The sequence below is a fragment of the Phoca vitulina genome, unplaced genomic scaffold (genome assembly GCF_004348235.1).
Source record: "Phoca vitulina isolate PV1807 unplaced genomic scaffold, GSC_HSeal_1.0 scaffold52, whole genome shotgun sequence".
NCBI classification, from domain to species: Eukaryota; Metazoa; Chordata; class Mammalia; order Carnivora; family Phocidae; genus Phoca; species Phoca vitulina.
The window spans coordinates 10,029,877-10,053,113 of record NW_022589755.1 but is presented as its reverse complement, the minus strand read 5'-3'; the positions used below and the strand labels follow the sequence as shown (position 1 = coordinate 10,053,113).

The 23,237-nt window shown below is 47.9% G+C and overlaps 1 pseudogene; it reads left to right on the top strand.

Moving 5' to 3' along the window:
• Nucleotides 1–15,657: 15,657 nt before the first annotated feature.
• Nucleotides 15,658–15,790, top strand: LOC116622524 (annotated as a pseudogene).
• The last annotated feature ends 7,447 nt before the right edge of the window (nt 15,791–23,237 follow it).

Here is a 23,237-nt window from a genome sequence, read left to right as displayed (position 1 = left end):
CCGATGCAAACGCATTCCCGGAGGGGATGAAGGCAAGACAGTCTGCTCGTTAGGAGTCACCTAAGACTTGGAAGCAGAAAGGAAGGAGCCAGAAGCCTACCTCCTTTGGGCATGTCGAGGCACAGTCTGCAGGCCAGCTCAGTCTAAATTGGGATAATGAAAGTGAGCATTTATTGAGTGCTTACTGTGTGCCAGGCACAGTTTTAAGAGCTTTACTGGATGAGTTCATTTAGTCCTCACATCAACCTTACGAAGAAGGTATTGGTATTACCCCATTAGACATGAAGGAACTGAAGCCCAGAGAGGTTCAGTCACTTCCCACGCTCACACAGCCAGTGTGTGGCGAGACAAGAATGTGAACCCCGGCCGGCCCGCACAAGGGCTTTCCTGCCCTCAATACAGAAGCAGCGCCTGGCACAGGCCTGTCTTCAGGTGGTGGCCACAAGACGGGGCCTCTAGGAGAATGAAGAACAGCAAACCTCACTAAAATGGAGGCAGGAGGTTTGGGCAGGGGGAGCTCACGGTCTACCACCCGTGGTCAACTATAGACCCCACAGGAGGAGAGCGACTTGACCTTCCGCGGACTTGACCTTGCACGTGGATGCTACTCCAGCCTGAGGAAGGAACTCTTTCCTCCTCTCCCTCCCCCACCCCCGCCCTGCCACCAGCAACAGCTCAGCCAGGGAGAAGCCACCACACTTTGAACTTCCAGTTTACTGCAATGGACTTTGGTTCCTAACAAGCCTTCCCAACGGACTCCTCCTCTCCTTAAAAAAAGCATGACTCCCCTTTGTTCCCCGGACTTCCCAACGGTTGGTGTGGCCACAGCTCATTTGTCCAAGATTGCAATCCTCTTTTATTCCCGAAAAAAAAAAACATGTTTTGTTGGTAAATTGGCAGAGGTTTGACTTTTAAGGTTGACGGCCCTTCAGAGGACATCACCAGCCTTCACTGCCAGCAAAGCTGATTCTGGGAGTTTCCATGTCCCTTTGTTTGCCCAGAATCTCCAGTTTCCCTGGAAACAGACTCTGAGACAGGGAGCTGTGCGCAGGAGTCCGCCTGGGAGTGCTCCTGGATCCAGGCCTATGAGGCGGTAAGGGAGGCAGGCCTGGTGGAGAGCAAAGCTCATCTGCCCGGGGACAGACAGTGAGGCCTCTGTCCCCGCTGAGCCCACCCCAGTCCCCTGGGGAGCCCTGAGGTTGGGCTGGCCCAAACTGAGGCAAAGGGGTTATTCCGTGTCCCAAAAAAGATGAAGTCATAATTCCCAGTACCTGTGAATGTGACCTTATTTGGAAATAGGGTCTTTGCAGATGGTAAGTTAAGATGAGGTCAATAAGGCGGGCCCTGATCCAATATGACTGTCTTTACAAAAAGGGGAAATTTGGACCCAGGGCTCGAAAGGCAAAGAGGGAACGTGAAGTGAAGACACACGGAGAACACCATCTACAAAGCAAGGAGCTCCTGAGGCTACTAGAGGCCCAGAGAGTGGCCTTCGAACAGACTGCCTCTCCCGGCCCTCAGAAGGAACCAACCCTGCTGACGCCTGGGCTTCAGGCTTCTGGACTCCAGAACTGTGAAGAAATACATTTCTGTTGCTCAAGCCTCCAGCTGGTGGCACTTCGCTATGGGAGGCCCAGGAAAGAAATGCGGGGGGTTGGCTTCTGTGCCCCGCAGTGATCGATGGCTGACCACCTGGGAGGGGCAGGACTGTGGCAGTCCCCTCTGGAAGAGGGTGATCCCCAGGGAGGGAGCCAGCAGGGTGTGTTGGGCAGCCAGGTGGGCGCGCCAACCCTGCAGAGGCGTTCTGGGGGGTGTGCGCAGCCCCCACGTGGGCAGCAGGGCCCCAACCGGTCCTGTAACCTGCAGGAAGTGCCTGTGGGTGTCTTCCTGCTGTCACCCCTCCATTAAGAAGCAAAGATCGCAAATCCATGATCCGAGCACACTCCCTGCTACTTTTTCATAAAATGCACGGCCCTCTGGCTCCAGGGGTCCATTTCCACACTACTGAGAGAGACACAGCTGTAAGACATGGTTCACTCTCCTCTTAAGTCTGGGGCAAGGAGAGCACAGCACAAATAGGACGACACAAGGCGAAGGCCCGCCCAAGGGGATAGCTACACACACTTTGGTCTGTTCGGATGGCAGCATTCTACACAGGATGGGAACAAGCACTCTGGCGGGGGAAACCGTACAAAGTGCTGTTTGTGTGGACTGGAAACTGAACATCAGCATCTTCACGGGGTTCAACAATGCAATTCAACAATGCAACCGTATGAATGAGTCTTGCCGACGTGATGTCGGGCAAAAGGAGTCAGACCCAAGAGCGCACGATGGAGGACTCCGTTTATACGTAAAGTACAAGAGCAGGCAGAGCAAACCCGTGTCCTGGGAGTCATGATGGTGGTTCCCTTTGGGGGGTAATGACTGGGAGGGGGCGCACGGGGGCTGGGAATGGGGCAAATGTTCTGACTTTGATCTGGGTCCTGGTTAAACCCGGTGTGTGCAGTTTGCAAAAATCCATCAAGCTTTACGCTCACGATGGGTGCACATTCCTGCATCTGTATTATGCCCCATAGATGTCGCTGAACACCACGGGTTAGGGTTGAGAGGCACAGAGAGGGTGCGTCTGGGGGTGTTGCAATCAGTGTCGTGGCAGGAAACAGATGGCCTGCAGACCATCTGAAAAGCACGTAATGGTTTGAGGAGCTATGGGCAGGGCTAAGGAAACCAGTCATGGATGTGGTGGCTCAAAGGGACTAACAACAGCCAAGAGGCGTGAAGGAGCAGGGGCGGGGGCGCCAGGACCCAGAAAGAGCCAGAACCGAGGCTGTGGGTGGAGGCCTCCAACAGGCACAAAATGAGTGGAAACTATGTGTAATTCTGTTTCTTGTTGAAGGCACCGTGATCCTCCCAGCAGCCAGACTCACTTCTTTGGGTCCACAATGCCCCCCTCCTCCCAGTGCCACACTTGGCACTTCAGGGGGTACAAAGATGGCTAAGATCCAGGTCCCCCCTAAAGACTCTCACAGCCGAGTGGGGGCAGTGGTAAGAAACTCGCCATCCAGAACACGCTCAGGAGAGCTGGGACAGGCGTGAAAACCACAGAGGACATGGGAGCAGAGTGGAGGCTCCGACCCGCCTGGGGCTGAAGCAAGGCGTTGAGATGGAAGTCACAGCCAGGGGAGTGTGGGAACCAGGCCCAGGGGGGAAAGAACAGAATCTGTGTGAAAATGCAGGAAGTGTGAGCAATCGGGTGTACCAAGTACAGGGGCGACGTGGCCCAAAGGGAGGATGGTGTGGGATCACAGAAGCCACACGGGGACACACAGACCTGATTCTGATTCAGGAGCAAAGATGAGCCACTGAAGGGTTTTAAGTAGAAAAGTGAGACAATGAGTTCTGCATTTTGGCAGGGATAAAGTCAGACCTTCTCACGGAGATCCATGTGATACTGTCCCTCCCAAAGTGGCCCTGACACTGACCCTGTGCCCCCTCTGCTCCCTCCACCAGGATGCCCCTTCCTCCCATGGCCACTCCCCACCCACTCCTGCCAGCTGGAAGGCAGCTGACACTTCGTGGTTGGATGGTGAATGAACGCACGAAGGAAGGAACGAAGACCCATCTTTCTGCACCAAGCAGGAGGCACGCCCCGCCCAGGAGTCCCAGAGCACCGGTTCCCCTCCCTTAGGGCCCTGACAGCACTGGCCTTGTCTCCTTTTCAGGACCATAAATTGCCCAAACACAAACACCGGGCCTGACACATCTGGATGGCCCCCATCCCAGAGGGAATGGACTTTTATTAAATTTCTTCTCCGCGCCGGGGACTTTATCCTTGAATAAATACCCTTTATGTGCCTTGAATCATCTCACAACAGAGTGGGGTACGAGTCATCATCACAACACCTTGGAGGAAGAAGCAGGTGTCTGTGCACAAAGCGACTCGCCCACGGCGGAGAAGGTGAGCCCAGGACCTGGAAGTCTGAGCCACCAAGGAACAGGTGCACCTTCTACTGGCCCAGGTTACCTGACAAGGCAGCTTTGCAACTTGCTTTTTGACAGTGTGAAAAATATGCCTTAATGAGAGTATTAACAAAACAGTGTGGAGTGCCACTGGGTGCCCAGGAGCGCTTTCAGGAGAGGTCACTGGGGTTGAATGGTGATGGGTGAGGGAGTGATCACCAGGGGAAGAAAGGACTGCCTTTGGGGAAGGCAAGGAAGATTTGGATGGGGCTTTGAGTGGCACGGAAGAACTGGGATAGCCAGTCAGACCTGGGCATTCCACAGCTACTTAGTGAGCACCTACTGTGTGCAGGGCACTGCGCTGGGCCCTGGGGCTGTGGCAGTGAACAAGACAAAGGGCTTGCCCTCAGGAGATAAGTGTCAGGAGGTCTCTCTGGGGAGGAGACACTTGCACAGGGACCCGAAGGAGGTGAGAGAAGGATCTGAGTGCAGATCTCCGGGAGGAGTGTCCAGACATAGGGAGCAGCCAGACAGGAGCTGGACTCGCACCTGCCCACACAGGGGCCATGGTGCAGGTGTGGAGGACCAAAAAGCAAGGAAGGTATGCAGGGACCGAGTGAGGACAGAGAGGAGGTGAGGGCAGAAAGCTAACCCGGAGGGAGGGGGTGGCATGCGGGCGTGGTGAGGACCTGCGTCTTACCCTGCCCGCCAGAGAAGGGACAAGATGTGACTTAGGTTTTAATGGGATCCCTGTGGCTGTGAGTGGGGGAAAGACGAAGAGGGACCAGGGCAGGAACAGGGAGACGTGACTGCCATGACCCAGATCACAAGTGCCAGCACTCTGACCAGGGTAGTCCTAGTTTCTCGAAACTGGGACAGCCCAGATGTCCGTCAACAGGGGAACGGAGGGCACCCGGGTGGCTCAGTCGGTTAAGCATCTGCCTTCGGCTCAGGTCATGATCCCAGGGTCCTGGGATTGAGCCCCACATCGGGCTCCTTGTTCAGTGGGGAGTCTGCTTCTCCCTCTGCCTCTGAGCACCGCCCCCGCCCCACCACTTGTGCTCTCACTCTCTCTCTCAAATAAATAAAATCTTAAAAAAAAAAAAAAACAAAAAACAGGAGACCGGATAAACTTTGTTTGTAAACATAAAAAGGATTACCACACAGTGAGAACAATGAAGGAGCTGCTGCTGATGCAACAATGTGGAGAAAGCTCACAGTAATTATGCTAAGTAAAAGCAGCCAGACAAAAGCAAAGAGTACCTGCAGAGTGATTCCATTTATATAAAAGATGGGAAAATGCAAACTAACCTATAGTGACAGAAAGCTGACCAGCAGTTGCCTAGGGATGGGGGAGGGCGGGGAGCAAGGAAAGCAATGGGAGATTCTGGAGAAATTCTGGAGGGAGAGCTAATGGAATCCTTGACAGATTGGATGGGGGTGTGAGAAGAGCTGCAAATGACCCTATAGGGGCCAAGGGCAGGTGGCCCTAAAATATGCCACTTTGGCATATTGATTCTTTTTTAAGATTTTATTTAGAGAGAGAGAGAGCACGGGCACAAGTAGGGGGAGGGGCAGAAGGAGGGGGAGAAGCAGACTCCCTGCTGAGCAGGGAGCCCAGCTCTGGGCTCAATCCCAGGACCCCGAGATCACGACCTAAGCCAAAGTCAGATGCTTAGCTGACTGAACCACGCAGGTGCCCCTTGATTTTATTTTTATTTTGGGGGGTGCAGAGGGAGAGGAAGGGAGAGAATCCTAAGCAGGCAACATGGGGCTCAATCTCACGACCCTGAGATCATGATGTGAGCCAAAATCAGGAGTCAGACATTTAACTGACTGAGCCACCCAGGCGCCCCTGGCATATTGATTTTAAAGTTACTTAAGAATCGGCCTGTGTAAGAAGGACACTCAGCCCCTCCCCTGGCCCCTGAAAGCAGAAAATAAATGTCCCATGTGATAGGTGCCCTCCCTGTACCAAGAGGTAAAGACATCCTTATTATCACCAGATATAGGAAATTCAGGACCAAGAAGGCTGTTTAAACAATGCTTGTTACTTTTTATTAATTTACTACCCCAGGGCAAATTCTGTTTAGAATTCCTTACTAATTGAAGCTCCCAAAGATAAGCTTTCTTTTTCCTATCAATTCTTCACAGATTTACTGTCTCTTTGTCTAAAAAAAATATAAAAACTGTGTGCCTTGGTCATTTCTTCAGGTCTCAATTTCATCATTGGGCCTCTGTGGGCTCGTAATTAACACTTTGGAGTTTTTTTTTCTCCTGTGAACCTGTCTCATGTCAATTTAATTCTTAGTCCAGCTGGAAGATCTTGAGGGTAGAGAAGAATATTTCCTTCCCTTCAATCCCAACATGTGGGTGACGGGGTAAATGGGGGAGAAAGGGGTCACCAGAGGTGCACAGAGTGGAGGTGACAAAGTTGAATTCCCACATGGGGGCTTCAGGGGCCTGTGGGTCTGCACATGGCAACTTGCAGGAGACAGGTGAATGGATTGTTCCAGGTCTCAGAAGTGAGGTGGGCATAAGAGAAGAACATTCGGGAAACACGGAGAAGGGAGTGGTGTGCTGGTAAACTATGTACTGTAAAAAAAAATTGGCATATAAGTGGACCCCTGCTGTTCAAGCCTGTGTTGTTGGAGGTCAACTGTAGTTTTCTGAAAAAAAGTAAAAGCCCTCATGTGTCATTCTTGTCAATCCCCGTGGTGTGCATACGCCCACCATGGCTGATTTCAAGCTATGAATGGCTTGTTCATTGAGGAATAGTGAAGAGCTCACCAAGCTAGTAGGAGCAGGCTCCAGAAGCCACTGCAAGGGGCGGAGTCTGAACAACCCTGATAATTAACAACTGACAAGCACCTCCCCTGTCGCAAGGGCACCATGTGCCCTGTCCCATTCAGCCCTCACAACAGGCTCTCCTCCCCTCAAAGGACAAAAGGAAGCCTGAGTGGTGCTTCGCTCAAGGCCACAGCCACCAAGCAGCAAGTGGAGAGTCTGGGATTCAAACCCAGACACACTGCAGAGCTCAGTGGTTTCAGGAACAAACAGTTTTATCAGGCTTTTATTCCAGTGCCTGTTACATCACCAACGTTTCCTCACATTGTTCGATTCTTCCAGGAGCCTCGGATTTTAATGGAGGAGTGACTATTCCAGTTGGGACAATCAGGACAAGGGACACTGGCAAAAGGGAAGGGGGGGTGGAGGCTGGGGGAGGTGGCAGTGGGTGTGTCTCCAGAGGCCTTGATTCGGGGAAACTCCGACCTTCCCGGGTCAGGACCCCTCCAGCACACCACAGGCCCTGCTGAAACAAAGGACTGCACCTTGCTCACTTGAGATTCAGTCAGGTGAGCCCTAGGGAATCCATCTCCCTCCAAGTGGCCAAAACTGTGAGCCTCAGACAACCTGAGGGCTATGAGGAGCCATGCTCTGGCCTCTGTGGAGAAAGCCAGTCTGTAAGAGAAAAGGATGAATCCAGGGCACAAAGGAAGATGGGAGAGAAAGAGAAAAAATTCTTGTAGCAGTTTGAGCCTCTGGTTCTGGGTGTCCCTGAGGTACAGACCCAGTCCTATCTTGGAATCCCCTTATAACAAATTTCTCAGTTTCCTTAAACTACCTCAAGGTGGCTTCCTGTCCTGTGGACCCAAAAGAATCTTAAGGCATACACCTGCCTTGACAAGATGCCCCCTGCATTTCTCCTTCCTGACAGTGTGTTCAGTCATGACTAGATTGAGCTCTAAATAAAAGAAAACCCCAAAATCAAATACCCTAAACAAGACAGAAGTTTAATTTGCTTTTACATAAATGGGGTCTCGAGGTGGAGTGCCCAGGGCTAATGTGGCACCTCATAATCATGGGGACCCAGTCTTTCATATTATTGCTGTCATCTTCAGTCCATAACTTGTGACCCAAGATGGCTGCTGGAGCTCCAGCCATCACATCTATATTCCAGTCAGTAGTGAAAAGGAAGCAGGGGTTAGAAAAACTTTCTTTAAGGGCAATTCCTGGAAGCCCATACAACACTTTTACTTCTATTGGTCAAAATGTAGTCACATGGCCACAGTTAGCCCAGGGGAACATAGACAATGTAATTTTTGCTGCGCTCCAATGTGTCAAGGTCTATGTTATCAAGGAAGAAAAGGGCATGGATATCAGAGGAAAATCTTCCAAAATCTTATTCCTTCTGCAGAGGTGCAGGGCATCCTGAACCTTCAGCCCCTCAGGCCCTCTAAACTGAGAAGTTTCCGGACAGATATCTGGAGAACTGATTCCACCAAAAAGAAATCATCAACAGTGGGCCAGAGGATGTAGCTCACCTGGGGCAGGTGATGGCCTGGGGAGCTAGCACAAAGCCAAGGAGCTCATGCTAGGTCCTTCTCTCCTGTCTTGTTAACCTGGTTAGAGGCCAGCCTTCTCTCTCCTTCTCAAGAGAGAAACCATCCCAGTCCCACCCAGGGCAAGGTCCCTTCCTGACTGGCTGGGAGCCAACACTAATCAATAACCCAGTGTTCCCATGTGGCAGCCACAGTGAGCGTTTACCTGTGATCCCCCAAAATATACACCTCCAGGAGGCGCCATTTACACAGAGCCCATCCAGTGGGGTTCCACAAGGCAGTGCCATCCTGGTCCACAGAGTCATGTGGTGCGAAGCGGGGGCATAAGAACTAGATTGAGAAGGTGTATCCCCGTATCAGCTTCCAGAGAAGAGCTTGGTAAGGTGGCGCAGGATGGGGTGGCAGAATAACAGAAGATCGCTACTGTTACAGCCAGAACAACAGGGTCGGAGCCAAGCAACAAGAAGCATCTGGTGGCGCGTGGCACGTGGAGGATGGACAGGGATGCAGGGATAGGAAGATGAGCTGGAGGTCTTCTCTGAGCCTCTGGGAGAATAGAGGGGGGCCCTAACCCAAGCAGCACCTCCTGAACTACCAGAATTAACTAGTCCCTTGGCCACATTTGTTAGTGTTCTGACCAGTTCTCAAGGGAGGAGGAATGGGTGGGTGAGAGCAGAAAGCATCAGGTATCTTTCGGACACCTGGAGAAAGGGGAAGGGTGCTCCAGGCAAAGGGAAGAGCAGGGGCAAAGGCATGGCTGTACCCTTCTCATGGTATCCCTAAACCATCAGGCAGGCACACGGCTAGAAGAACTGCCTTTTGGAAGGCACGTGGTTGAATTTCAAAAACATTATGCTGAGTGAAATGAATGCTCAAAATGCACAAGAGTGCATTCAGGTGATTCCATTGATAAAAAATACTGAGGGAGGCAAATCTAATTTTTTTTTTTTTTAAGATTTTATTTATTTGACAGAGAGAGACACAGCGAGAGAGGGAACACAAGCAGGGGGAGTAGGAGAGGGAGAAGCAGGCTTCCGGCAGAGCAGGGAGCCCGATGCGGGGCTCGATCCCAGGACCCTGGGATCATGACCTGAGCCGAAGGCAGACGCCTAACGACTGAGACACCCAGGCGCCCCAAATCTAATCTTTTTAAAAAGGTTCGTCAATGCCTGCCCTGGGGCGGGGGAAGGGGGGGGGATTAACTGCAAAGAGGCACAAAGGAATCCTCTGGGGTCACAAAAATGTTCTGTATCTTGACTATAGTGGTGGTTACATGGGTCAAAACAGACCATAATTTACACTTAAAATGGGTGCATTTTAATAGATGTAAATTATACTTCAATAAAGTTGATTTTTAAAGTATATGGATAAAGTATATGGTCCCCCCTCAGAGATTATGGTCTGGTTGCTTAGGGGTGTAGCCTGGGCACTGGAATTCTGATAAGCATTCCAAGTGGTTCCAATGTGCTGCCAGCAGTGATCTCCAGGTATACCTGGCAAACATGCGTCAGGGTCATGAGGAGTTTGTTCATGCAGATTCCTGGCTTCTGTCCCCAGAGGTTCTGATGCTGTAGGTCTGGGGTGGGGCTGGAACTCTCATTTTAACAAGCTCCCCAGATGATTCTTGAATGTAGAATTTGAGCGCCACTGACTTAGATTGTGCTGTGGGGCAGACCCCACTCCCAGGGAAAGCCAGGAGCTGAGAAGAGTGCAGAGCTGGGCCCTGCTGTATGCCCCTGAGCCAGACTCCAAACCTCTCTGATCCTGCTTTACTGTGCACACTTGAGAACTCACCACAGTTCACAACAGTGGCCACTAGCTAGTGGCCACGTGTGGCTAGTGGGCATTTGAAATGCAGGTGGTTTGCTCTGAGACATGCTGCAAGTATAAAATTTGGGATTTGGGATGAAAAATGATTGTATGAAATGACTGCATGAAAAAAAGATTATAAAGCATCTCAGTAATTTTGTATATCGAATATATGCTGAAATGACAATGTATTGGATACACACTGTGTTAAATAAATTTAATTTTACCTGTTTCTTTCGTTTTAATCCCAAAATTTATTTAACTGTGAAACTATCTTCTTTTTCAATAGGGAACTCATATTCTATAGAATTCTACTTAAGCAGAGGATAAATATGTATTTTTAGTTCTAAAATGCTATGATTCTTTAATTGGTAGATTTCTGAAGAAAGACCTTCAAAGAAATATTCTCTTGCCAACGAGGCCTTTCTCATTCTTTTTCCTAAGCAAGCTCTCCTCTTCCTGCACACCCACTTGCCATGACAACAAGATTCAGCCATGTGCCCATCTATCTCTAAGATAGTCAGGCTCTGCTGACTGCTTGAGTGTGCACAGATGTTCAAAGGCCCCGTGATCAGGGCCTAGCATGCTTACCCACAGTTACCAAGTATTACTCTCACATAAGCCTATTCAAAAAACTGGTCTCCTTACTGTCATCTTTACTTTCATGTTTATACTTTGGCTTTTTTTTTTTTTTTTTTTTTAAACTTGGTCTGATATATCTCTCCCCAAACTTCAAAGTTTGGTACATGGCCCCTCCTCTACCAACTTTCCCTGGCAGTTCCAGTCTACTCTGACCTTTTTACCAACGCAACTGTTCCCACATTAGAATCATCTGTGGAGCGGGGCACCTGGGTGGCTCAGTCGTTAAGCGTCTGCCTTCGGCTCAGGTCATGATCCCAGAGTCCTGAGATCGAGCCCCGCATCTGGCTCTCTGCTCTGCGGGAAGCCTGCTTCTCCCTCACCCACTCCCCCTGCTTGTGTTCCCTCTCTTGCTGTCTCTCTCTCTATGTCAAATAAATAAATAAAAGCTTTAAAAAAAAAAATCATCTGTGGAGCTTCTGCTCCCAGATGCACAAACCTAGACCTACCCCTGCAAGATACTGATTTAGATACTACCTGCAGGTTCACAAAGCTCTGCTGAGGATTCTGATACACAGGAGCAGAAAGTATCTCTCTGACATATGATGCACCTCCTAAACCAATCAAAGTATGTGCTCAGTGCTTCCTGTGGGCCCTTACTTGGGGGCTTTGGGATGCACAGAACACAGCAGCATCCTTACTCTGGGTAGCTCAGAGTAGCTGTGGAGGCGTTCCCTCAACTAAATGTGACGAGCACCACAAAAGCAGGAGTGCAATGCTCTGGGAGCAGGGGCAGGTGGTGGATGGTTATCAAAGGGATGGTAGAGGAAGTTGAGGGAGCCCCTGAAGAACTGGATTTTGCCTGCTCAGTAATTAGGGTATTGTGGTTGTAGCCACATACGGAGTATATGCTTCCATATACCCTGGCAGAAAGTCAGAATGGAAAGGTCAGCAGAGGTCAGGATACAAAGAACTTCAAATACCAGGCTAAAGATGTCACCGTTTTCCTCTGGACAAAAGAAAATAATTTAAGGAAGAAGCATTCAATATAGTTGTTTTCCGGCATTGATTCATAGGATAGAAATCTCTGAGTATGAATTTCTATGAGCACCCACACATTTTTATTAATAACAGTGTGTCACATGCCCTAACCGTAACCCTAACCCTACCCCTATGTCCTAAACGCTAACCCTCTGGAGAGGTCTTTGAACTGCAGTATATCAAGAACATACACTCACCCTCACCCTAGATCTGAGGAAATGGGTTCCTCAACACACAATTTAAAAAGAGAGAGAGAGAAGGCGGCTAGTTATTCTAAAGAAGATCCCAAATATTAAAGAATTAGAAATATTTCTGAAAATGATGTGAGAATAGAGATAAAAACACAACAACCAACTAAATACCTATTTAAAAAGTATTTGGGTGGCTCAGTTGGTTAAGCGGCCGACTCTTGATTTCTGCTCAGGTCATGGTCTCAGGGTTGTGAGACTGAGCCCTGAGTCAGACCCTGCACTCAGGGTGGGGTCTGCTCCTCTCCCTCTGCCCTTCCCACTCCCCACTCACACTTTAAGAAAATAAAACTTTTTAAAAATAAAATAATAAAAAGTATTTAGAGTCCCAAATCCCTTCCTTGCTTCCGCTGGGTAGATAGGAGCCATGCCTATACACTCACCCCAGCAGAAGTCTGAGGATTTGTTCACAGGAAAGGTCTCAAACTGCAGGATGCCAGGCAAATACCCTAACCCTAACCTCTTACCTCAAACCCCTAACTCCTAACCTTAACTTCCTGGAGAAGTCTGTGAACTGCAGGATACCAGGCACATACCCTCACCCTCATCCTGACTCTAACCCTAGAAAAGGGGGGGGGGGGGGAGATGTGGCATATATATGCAATGGAGTGTAAGTCAGCCTTTTAAAAGAATGAAATCTTGCCATTTGCAACGATATAGATGGAATTAGAGAATATTATGCTAAGCGACATGTCAGAGAAAGACAAATACCATATTATTTCAATCATGTGGAATTTAAGAAAGAAAACTAGCAGAGGGAAATGAAAGGAAGAGGCAAAACAAGAAACAGACTCTTAACTATAGAGAGCAAACTGATGGTTACTGGAGGGGAGGGGGGTGGGGGTCAAACAGGAGATGGAGATTAAGGAGTGCACCTGTTGTGATGAACATCAGGTGTTGTATGGATGTGTTGATCACTATATTGTACACCTGAAACTAATATTACACTGTACATTAAGTAATGGAATTTAAATAAAAACTTAAAAAATAGCGTGTCAAGACAATCCATTTTTGGTAAGGAACACTAAAACAGTGACTCTCCATATACATAAGAATATTATCTTCCCACCTAGTTTTTCTTACAATAGCTCATAATACCCAAGTTTCAAGATACAATTTTCAAGGATTCTCACAACTCAATATATATTACATTTAGCTTCAATTACTAATCCAAATCCACCAAAATGATGACCACCTGAAATCCACTTTATAGACGGAGTGCCAAACAGGTGAAAATAATTATCTTGTCTTTTTTGCTTTTTAATGTAACTACTAGACAATTTTATTTTTATTTTTTTTAAGATTTTATTTATTTGACAGAGAGAGAGACAGCGAGAGAGGGAACACAAGCAGGGCGGGTAGGAGAGGGAGAAGCAGGCGTCCCGCGGAGCAGGGAGCCCGATTCGGGGCTCGATCCCAGGACCCTGGGATCATGACCTGAGCCGAAGGCAGACGCTTAACGACTGAGCCACCCAGGCGCCCCTTATTTTTATTTTTTGTAAGATTTTATTTGACAGAGAGCACGCCCAAGAGAGCACAAGCAGGGGGAGCGGCAGGCAGAGGGAGAGGGAGAGGGAGAGGGAGAAGCAGGCTCCCCGCTGAGCAGGGAGCCCAATGCACGGCTCGATCCCGGGACCCTGGGACCATGACCTGAGCCGAAGGCAGATTCTTACTGAACTGAGCCACCCAGGCGCCCCACTACTAGATAATTTTAAAACACACATGGCTCACATTATATTTTCATTGTTCAGTGTTGCTTCCCACTTCCCAAAGGCTGACAAATGGCTCTCAGTTCAGCCTAAGCGTACACATACGAGATTGATTTTAAACTTTTGCGGGGGGTGGGGGGGGGGGGGGGGGGGGGGGGGGGGGGGAGAGTTTGATAAACCATGGTAAAAATTAAAATAGTAATGGGTAGCATTGAAAATGAGCGTGTCCCATACGCCAAGCACATACGCGTCCATATTACTTCACTGAACCTGCCTGGTGTCCTCGTGTAGGGGTGTATCCACTGCTGTGGAACAGATTACTCCGAATATTCACGGTTTAAAAAGCTATGATGGCACACCGTTTCCGTGTCGGGAATTTGGGGGCCGCTTACCTGGGCGGTGCTGGCTCAGAGCCTCTCGAGTTTCCAGGCAGGACGAGGGCCGAAGCTGCAGTTAACTTAACCGAAGGTGTGTTTGAGGTAGAAGACCCACTTTCAGGAGGGCTCATTCCCGTGGCTGGTGGCAGGAGGCGCCAGTCCCCACCAGCAGAACTGTCTCTCCATGGGGCTGCATTTAGGGGTGAGGAAATGCGGACAGAAGAGCCTGAGGCTGGGCCGCGGGAAGAGAGGCTGTGAACAGGGCTCGGAGGGCCGGGAGCCGCCTCGGATGCGGCAGAGCTGGGAGGCTGGCGGCCGCTGTCGGGGAGCCTCGGCCGCACCCCCCCTCCTCCCTGCTTTCTTCGTGGGACGAGCCCTAGCACTGCGTGAAAGCCTCTTCCCTCCCTTTCTGGGCCATGGCTTCCAGACAAAAGCCCGCTCAGAAAGGACAAATCCTGATTGGCCGAAGGCTGAGCCAATCAGATGCTTCCGGTCCTGGGAACAGTCATGTGACATGGCTCTGGCCAATGCCGAGTGAGAGGAAGTCTCCTGGGTGGTGATGGGAAAGATTTTATTGGATCTTGAAGAGAGCTAGGAATGGAGCGGAACTTCGCGTTTTCGGCCTTTGGCCTACGTTGTTGGCGCACGTGGTGGTCACATCTTGGTCTGTGTAGGGAGTCGGCCTCGGGGTGCAGCGTGCTGAGAGCGGGGAAAGGAAATGCAGAAGCTGGGGTTTCTGAGCCACTGAGCCACCGTGTTGACAGCCCGGGAACTGCCCCATCATAGCGATCCCTGCTACATAGGATAGTACATGTCAGAGTTTCCAAACTCTTTTGAGTTCAGATACCCATTTTATGCAGCCAGAAGCATCCAAACTGATATTTTGAAGGCTGCTTTGCTCATCTGATCATAGCCCAGACTCAGTTAAGCATGGGATGGAGTGAGGAGCAGGGACACAGGTGGCAAGATAGAATGTTCATTAAAATGTAAAATATGGGGCACCTGGGTGGCTCAGTCGTTAAGCGTCTGCCTTTGACTCAGGTCGTGATCCCAGGGTCCTGGAATCGAGCCCCGCATCAGGCTCCCTGCTCAGTGGGAAGCCTTTTCCTTCTCCCACTCCCTCCGCTGTGTTCCCTCTCTGCCTGTGTCTCTGTCAAATAAATAAATAAAATCTTTTTTTAAAAATGTTTTAAAATACCAGATGGATATTAAGGGGAAGAAGCCCACCCCCACTCCCTACCCCCAGTAAGACTTGAAGACTGGAGTCGTCACCATTGTAGACTCCTCAGCTTTGCAAGAAGACAAGAGTTTTTCCAATGTAACTCTGAGAGACAAAGCAATTGTACAAATTGTACAATTGTACAAATGTAGATATTTTCCAAAATGAGGGCTAGTGGAATGTCACCATTAACCTTCAAATGGGATATAAAGTGACAGGTTATTAAGTCTAAAAGATGGCCCAGGTTCAAAGCCAGCCTGGAACAACTCAAACCAAAGTTTTTATTTTTCTCTCCTACTTTGTTTCTTTATCTTGGTGGGTGAAACGTGTTGCATGCCTTGTGTTTTTCTGTTAATAATCATATTATTTGTAAGCTTTGCACAGTGGCACTATCATATCCAATGAGGTTTATCTGAGGCGTGATTACTGCCAATTGAAAAATTTCCCCAATAATCCTAGAATTTGCATTTCCTGTGCATTGTGAACGTTTTTACCCGTTATAGCTCCTTCTTTATTCTCATGGTGCTAAAAAAATATGTGATTGCAAGATTTTGACTTGAAACTCTAGGCTGCTCTAACTGCTAGTAACAAAAACCTCAGCAAAGCAAGAAAGAGAACATGTTCTGTCCTCTCGAGACTACAGCTTCAGAAAAGCGGACTCTGCCTCATGAGACTGTCTTGTAAATGTATTCCTAACAAAGGAGTCTTATAAGACACCCAGACTTCATGGGGTGCCTGGGTGGCTCAGTCGTTAAGCGTCTGCCTTCGGCTCAGGTCATGATCCCAGGGTCCTGGGATCGAGCCCCGCATCAGGCTCCCTGCTCCACGGGAAGCCTGCTTCTCCCTCTCCCACTCCCCCTGCTTGTGTTCCCTCTCTGGCTGTCTTTCTCTCTGTCAAATAAATAAAACCTTTAAAAAAAAAAAAAAGACACCCAGACTTCAAAGATGGATGTTGTTGCATCCTCTGACAGCCACCTTCAAACTCCTGTATTAGTTTGCTAGAGCTGCCATAACAAAATATTACTGGTTAGACTGGTGGCTTAAACATCAGGAATTTTTTTCTCATGGTTCTGGAGGTGGAAAGTTCAAGATCAGTGCTGGCAGAGTTTGTTTCTTCTGAGGCCTCTCTTTGGCCTGCAGATGGGCAACATCTTGCTGTGTCCTCAGATGGCCTTTGCCCTGTGTGCACATATCCCTGGTGTCTTTTTGTCTTCTTATGGAAGTCCTGTTGGATTAGGCCTCTACCCTTATGACCTCATTTAAAGTTAATTACCTCTGGGTAATTACCTCTGGGTAATTGAGCCTGGCTGGCTTAATCAGTTAAGCGTCTGACTCTTGATTTCAGCTCAGGTTGTGATCTCAGGTTCATGAGATCAAGCCTCACGCTGGGCTCCGCGCTCTGCATGGAGTCTGCTTGAGATTCTCTCTCCCTCTCCCTCTGCTCCTCCCCCATGACTCATGTACTCATGCGTGTGCTCTCTATATATAAATAAATAAAGTCTTTTTTAAAAAAAAGAAGTTAATTACCTCTTTAAAGGTCCTGTCTTCAATATAGTCACATTGAAATTTAGGGCTTCGACATATGAATGGGGGGCACCACAATTTAGTCCATAACACCTCTAAAACCTGGACTGCTTGTCTTAATAATCTGTTGCCCTTGCTAATAATATGTACACCAACACTCCCTTTTCCTGAAAAGTACAAAGACTTGGGAGTTTTCATTGTCACTTCTCTCTTCTCCCACCCTCGTGGAGCTAAAAATAGCATCATAATTCTGCTAAACCTTCTTATTCAAGCAAATAGTTTAATTCATGTTTTCCTCCTATTGATCTATGGGCTGTGGCTGAAACAGCAACACAAGAAAATTGCTTTCACATGGGAAATGCTGGTGCACCTGTATTTTCTAAATGTTGGGAGAGTAGGTCTGGTGCTGTGACATTCTTGTGCATCTGATTTGATTTAGGACTGGACTGATTCCAATTCTGAGAGGCTCAAAGGGGACAGACCCAGCCCAGGGAAAGAGAGCTAGCTGGGTGCTCTCTGATGGGAAGGAAAAGGAAGCCGATTCCATCAGGCCCTGCAGGCTGAAGATCTGAAGCTGCTGAACTGACCCACTGGGGGAGCTGCTACCGCCACCGTCATAGAAAAGTGGGGAATCAAAAAGTTGCTACTACTGGAGTTGTTGGATCCAGAACCACGCCACACTTGCTAGATTCACACAGATAAGAGCCTCTCAAAATGCACAAAGCCAGTCACTGGTGGTGCCCCAGAAAAAGACACCAGCCTCTCCATGACTGTGCTTGTCAGAATCCACGGCAGAAGCATCATAAGCACCCCCATTTCACTTCTCCTTTCCAAATCTCATGAAGTATGTCACGTTGGCAGAACCCTGGCTTTGAGGGAAGTGAGGAAGTGTGGTTTTAGTTTCCTGGCCCCTGTAGCATGGAAAGGCACACCAGAAGAAAGAAGGCTTGAGCAAACAAATTCACAATCTAAAACCCCTGGGACATTTTCTCTTCAGCTTCCTACATCCAGGGGGAAACCCATATCTGGTCTTTCCCCTGCATAATAGGGCCTGCTTTGCAGAAAAAGGTCCAGATAATCTCTGGTTTCTTTGCAACTGCTTTTCTAGCATCAGCTGGGTGGAGACTTAAGCTCTCAATGAATATCACCCTTCATCCTGGCCTAAAGGCAGAACCAATAGAGTGAGATGCAGAAGTAAAAGAGAGAGAGGAGGCAACATGTTGGCTTAATTACCCAAACAATAAAGAGTATCAGGAAACGTGACTGAGCTGTGTGGCCCAATGGGTTTGACATCACCTCCCCCTCTTTTCTGCTCCCTTAAATTGAGCAGCTTAATTTAGGATATAAATTTGGCTGTGTGTAACAGATTCAAAATAAGAATAGCTTTAATTACATATAAATATATGTAAATGTATTTCTCTCTGCTGTAACAGTGCAAGCTGGTGTTCAGCTCTGCTTTGTGAAGGTGTCAGGAGCCTGGGCTCTTCCATCCTGTTCTTGGCCATCCCTATGGTGTTGTGCTTGTCCCCATGGTCCAAGATGCCACGCCACCATGTCCCCACCCTAGCCTGAAGGAAGAGAAAACAAGAAAGGAAGGGCCCATTCCTTTAAGGGCAGGACCCCAAAACTGCACTTCTGCTCATATCTCATTGATCAGAACGTGGCCTCTGGGCCACACTTGCTGCAAGGGAGGCTGGGAAATGTAGTCTTTATTCCAGGCAACCATGTGCCCAGGGAAAACTTTTTTAACTGTGAAAGAGGGGGCTAATAGATCAGGGGTGAGGGCACCACTAGTTTCTCTTCCATATAATCATACTTCTGGGAGGTCCTTTATCACATGGCAGGAGGTAGCAGGCTACAATGGACTCTTTCAAGAGACAGGCAAATCCAAAAACGGAGGGAAGGGGTCTGAGCCACGCAAGCTCAGTATCCTCTCCCAGACTCATCAATTTCATAACAAGGAAATGGGCCAAAAGCCGTAGCCTTATTCAACTCCAGGTTTCTAACTGGGGCACTATTGGCATTTTAAGTGAGAGGAGTCTGTGTCGCAGAGGACAGTCCCGCCTATTATTGCAGGACGTTTAGCCCAGTTAAACAGCAGTACTGTTCTGTCCTCAGGCATGGTGATAACCTACGTTTGTAGGCAGATATTTCCAAACGCCCTGGGAGGAGCAGGGGTTGGCCTCTGACCAGTCTTTCCATGGAAACATGAAACACGTGGGATAAGACCTCTCCCTATCCAAACCTAGCCCCTGGCGGGACAGGGGGTCCTTTTGGCCTTCCAGCTGCCTTTTACAATTCAGCTTTGTCCCGAGCCGCCCAGCTATTTGTCCTGTTATAAGTGAAATGATGCTTTACTGCTCCCCTCCAACACACCGAGCCCTTGCACATGTGCGCATGCGCATGCACACACGCGCACCAGGAGACATGAATGATGATGTTGTGAGGGCTCAGGGAGCCAGCAACGGAGGACCTGACCAGTGTCTCAGGAAACTCATCATCCCAGGACCGGAGGAAGTGAGGCTGGCTTGGAGTGAGTGTGCCTTACAGGGTTTGGCCTTAGACAATGTATTTAACCACACTCATTGTATTTCTGTTTCCTCGTGTGAAGAAGTGGAAACAATATCTAATACCTATGGATGTTAGGAAGCTCAAGTGACTAAAAGATTGGTGTATATAATGCTTAAGATCACGGACTCTGGAAACCAGCACCTGGGTCTGCCCAGTCATGTACCAGCTGCGTGGCCTCGGATAAGCTAGCTACCCTCTCTGTGCCTCATTCTCCTCCTCTGTAATTGGAGAAAGGCAACCCTGCCATACGGCTCTGTGCCCCACTCAGAGTCAAGTTCTCCATAAATGCTAGCATTTGTCATTATCAGTGTCATGACTGTCTCCTCTAAGCGGGACTCCTGTTCTTTTGTAAATGCTAGCAATTGTCATGATTCTCTCCTCCAAGTGGGACTCGTGTTCTTTTTTTTTTTTTTTTAACTCTAGACATTATTCACATCTCACCAATCTTTCCATTAATGTCCTTCTTCTGTTCCAGGATCCAATCCAGGATCCCACGTTGCATTTAGTTTTCATGTCTCCTGAATCTCCTTTGTGACAATTTCTCAGTCCTACCTTGTTTTTTCATGGCCATGAACATTTTAAGGAACACAGGGTATTTTGTAGAATGTCCCTCAATTTGGATTTGGCTAAGTTTTTCTCATACTTAGACCGGAGTTCTGGGTTTGGGGGTGGGGGAGAATACCATAGAGCTGAAGGAGCTCTTCCTCTTCTTCTTCTCCTTCTTCCCCTTCCTCCTCTCCTTCTCCTCCTCCTCTTTCTTCTCCTCCTCCTCCCCATCCTTGTTCTCCTTCTCCTCCCCCTCCTCCTTTTCCTCCTCCTCCTCCTTCTTCTCCTCTTCCTCCAACACCCCCTCCCCCCCTTCTTCCTCCTCCTTGTTGTTGTTGTTGCTGTTGTTGTTGTTGTTCTTCTTCTTCTTCTTCTCCTCCTATTCCTCCATCTTGTTGTTGTTGTTCTTCTTCTTTCTTCTCCTTCTTCTTCTCCTTCTTCTTCTTCTTCTTCTTCTTCTTCTTCTTCTTCTTCTTCTTCTTCTTCTTCTTCTTCTTCTTCTCCTTGAAGTTCCCTTCTTATCATATCATTTCAGGGCCTACATAATATCCACATGACATCACTAGCCAGGTTGAACTTGCTCCATTGGTTAAGCTATCTGACTCTAATGAAAGAGAAGTGACTCATTAGATGTTATATCTGCCATTTGTATTCTGTTTTCCTACTTAGTTAATCCCTTCCCCAAGTTATCTATGGACTTGATGATGGTTTGTTATGATTTCTGCAAATGTAACTTAGCTATTTCTTGGAGTATCAGCAAGGGTTGATTTCAACTCCATCCTACCTTGACTGGACCATAAAGGCAAGCTATGTATATGATTGCTCCTTGTCTTCTTCTCTCTCTCTTCTTCTTTAAATAATTTTTAAAAATTTTAATGGTGGTTTTAAAAAAAGCTCAGGACACAAAATTTACCGTCTTAACCATTTTTAAGGTACAGTTCAGCAGTAAGTATCTTCACATTGTTGTGCTGCAGATCAGGGCTCATGTTCTTTCAGTGACACACCAAAATTTTTTGCACAGTTATGTGGACAGATATGTTTCATTTTCATCATTATATTTTTGCTGTCATCTGCATTGATGCAAGTAGCCTATTAGGAGGTACTTTTGTGGGTGTTATTATTTAAAAACTGAGTCAAGCTTATTTTAGATGAGTTGTTTTTAAGTAAAATATTGAATAAATAAATAAAAGTGCAGATGCAGTGTACATATGGAAGGAATTAAGATGTGGTATGAGCAAGGCTGAGGTTTGGGATACGAAGACCTGCTAAATCCTCCTCCTCCCCCAAGGCATCCCTTACCCATCCTCAGTCTCCACTAGATCCTGAATCACATGCTCTCAAAAAGCTCTGTTTTCACCTTTCCTTTCCATCAGAGTTCTTTGGGAAGCAAGTAACTAAATCGCAAATCAAACTTCCAGAAAGATCAAGGGGAACATATAGACTCAGATGACACAAAAGCTGAAAGATTAGGGCCAGCTTCAGGCACAGATGGGTCTAGGTGTTTAAATGATGTCATCAGAAATCTGTCCATCTACTCTGCCATGCTTTCTTTTTTTTTTTTTAATTTTTTTATTGTTATGTTAATCCCCATACATTACATCATTAGTTTTAGATATAGTGTTCCATGATTCATTGTTTGTGCATAACACCCAGTGCTCCATGCAGAATGTGCCCTCCTCAATACCCATCACCAGGCTAACCCATCCTCCCAACCCCCTCCCCTCTAGAACCCTCAGTTTGTTTTTCAGAGTCCATTGTCTCTCATGGTTCTTCTCCCCCTCCGATTTCCCCCCCTTCATTCTTCCCCTGCTGCTACATTCTTCTTCTTCTTTTTTTCTTTCTTAACATATATTGCATTATTTGTTTCAGAGGTACAGATCTGAGATTCAACAGTCTTGCACAATTCACAGCGCTTACCAGAACACATACCCTCCCCAGTGTCCATCACCCAGTCACCCCCTCCCTCCCACCCCACCCCCCACTCCAGCAACCCTCAGTTTGTTTCCTGAGATTAAGAATTCCTCATATCAGTGAGGTCATATGATACATGTCTTTCTCTGTTTGACTTATTTCGCTCAGCATAATACCCTCCAGTTCCATCCACGTCGTTGCAAATTCTGCCATGCTTTCTTATGCGTTGGCCTCATTCTAGGCTGCTTTTCTACTCATGGTAGAAAGAGGGCCCCCAGCTGCTCCACACTTAGGTCCCTTCAGCTTTGCAAGCCAGACAGAAAGAAAATGCTTTATTCCCCAGAATTCCAATAGAAGACCTCTGTTTGCTTTTCCTGGGCCTGTGTTGGTGGTGTGTCTAGCTCTCACTGAGGCACGGGGTTGAAATGCTTTTATCGCTAGGCTAGGGTCACGTGCCCAACCCTCCCCCAATCACTGTGGTTGGAGGATGAAGTGCTCTGATCTGGAACCGTGAGAAGGCTGGTTTCTCAAAGCAAACTCCAGATGCTGTTGCCCCAATAAAAGAGCCTGAAAGCTGGATAAGCTGAAACGCCAGACTCATCCACAGACGGTTATTAATCGTGTTGCAAATATTTGCTTATCACCCACTAGTAGTCCCCTGGCCTGATTAATTGCCCCAGCAAGCCTTCACAAAAATCATTTTAAAAAAAAGGCAGTGTGGGTAATGTTAATAAAGATATTACCAAGTTACTTGATAATGACTATTTTCAAACACTTGTGTGTGAAACTTTGCCCCAGGGTAGAAACCTGGACCTCTTTGGGAGGGAAAAGCATGAGCTGCTGAGTCAGATAGGAGTTCAAATTCCAACATTCCCATGACACTCACTTACACATTGTTCATTCACTATAAAAAAAAATTATTGAGGGGCGCCTGGGTGGCTCAGTCGTTAAGCATCTGCCTTCGGCTCAGGTCATGATCCCAGGGTCCTGGGATTGAGCCCCACATCAGGCTCCCTGCTCCGTGGGAAGCCTGCTTTTCCCTCTCCCACTCCCCCTGCTTGTGTTCCTGCTCTCACTCTCTCTCTCTCTGTCAAATAAATTTTAAAAAAATCTTAAAAAAAAAAAAAATTAATTGAGCACCCATGATATGCCCGGCACTGTTCTAGACACTGTGGACACAGCCAGATAAAATCCTTCCCTCCTGATGTTCTAGAGAGGTGGGTGTGGGGATGGGGAGACAGATAATAAACAAGTGGACAAAGAAATGAATAATTTCAGACAGTAGTAAATGTTGGAAAGAAAAGAAAACAGTGTGCTTTGCTAGCAAGAAGCTGGGGCTTCCCCTGTAACAGGCATTAGGGAAGGCCCTTTGGAGGAGTTGCTATTTGATTTGAGACTGG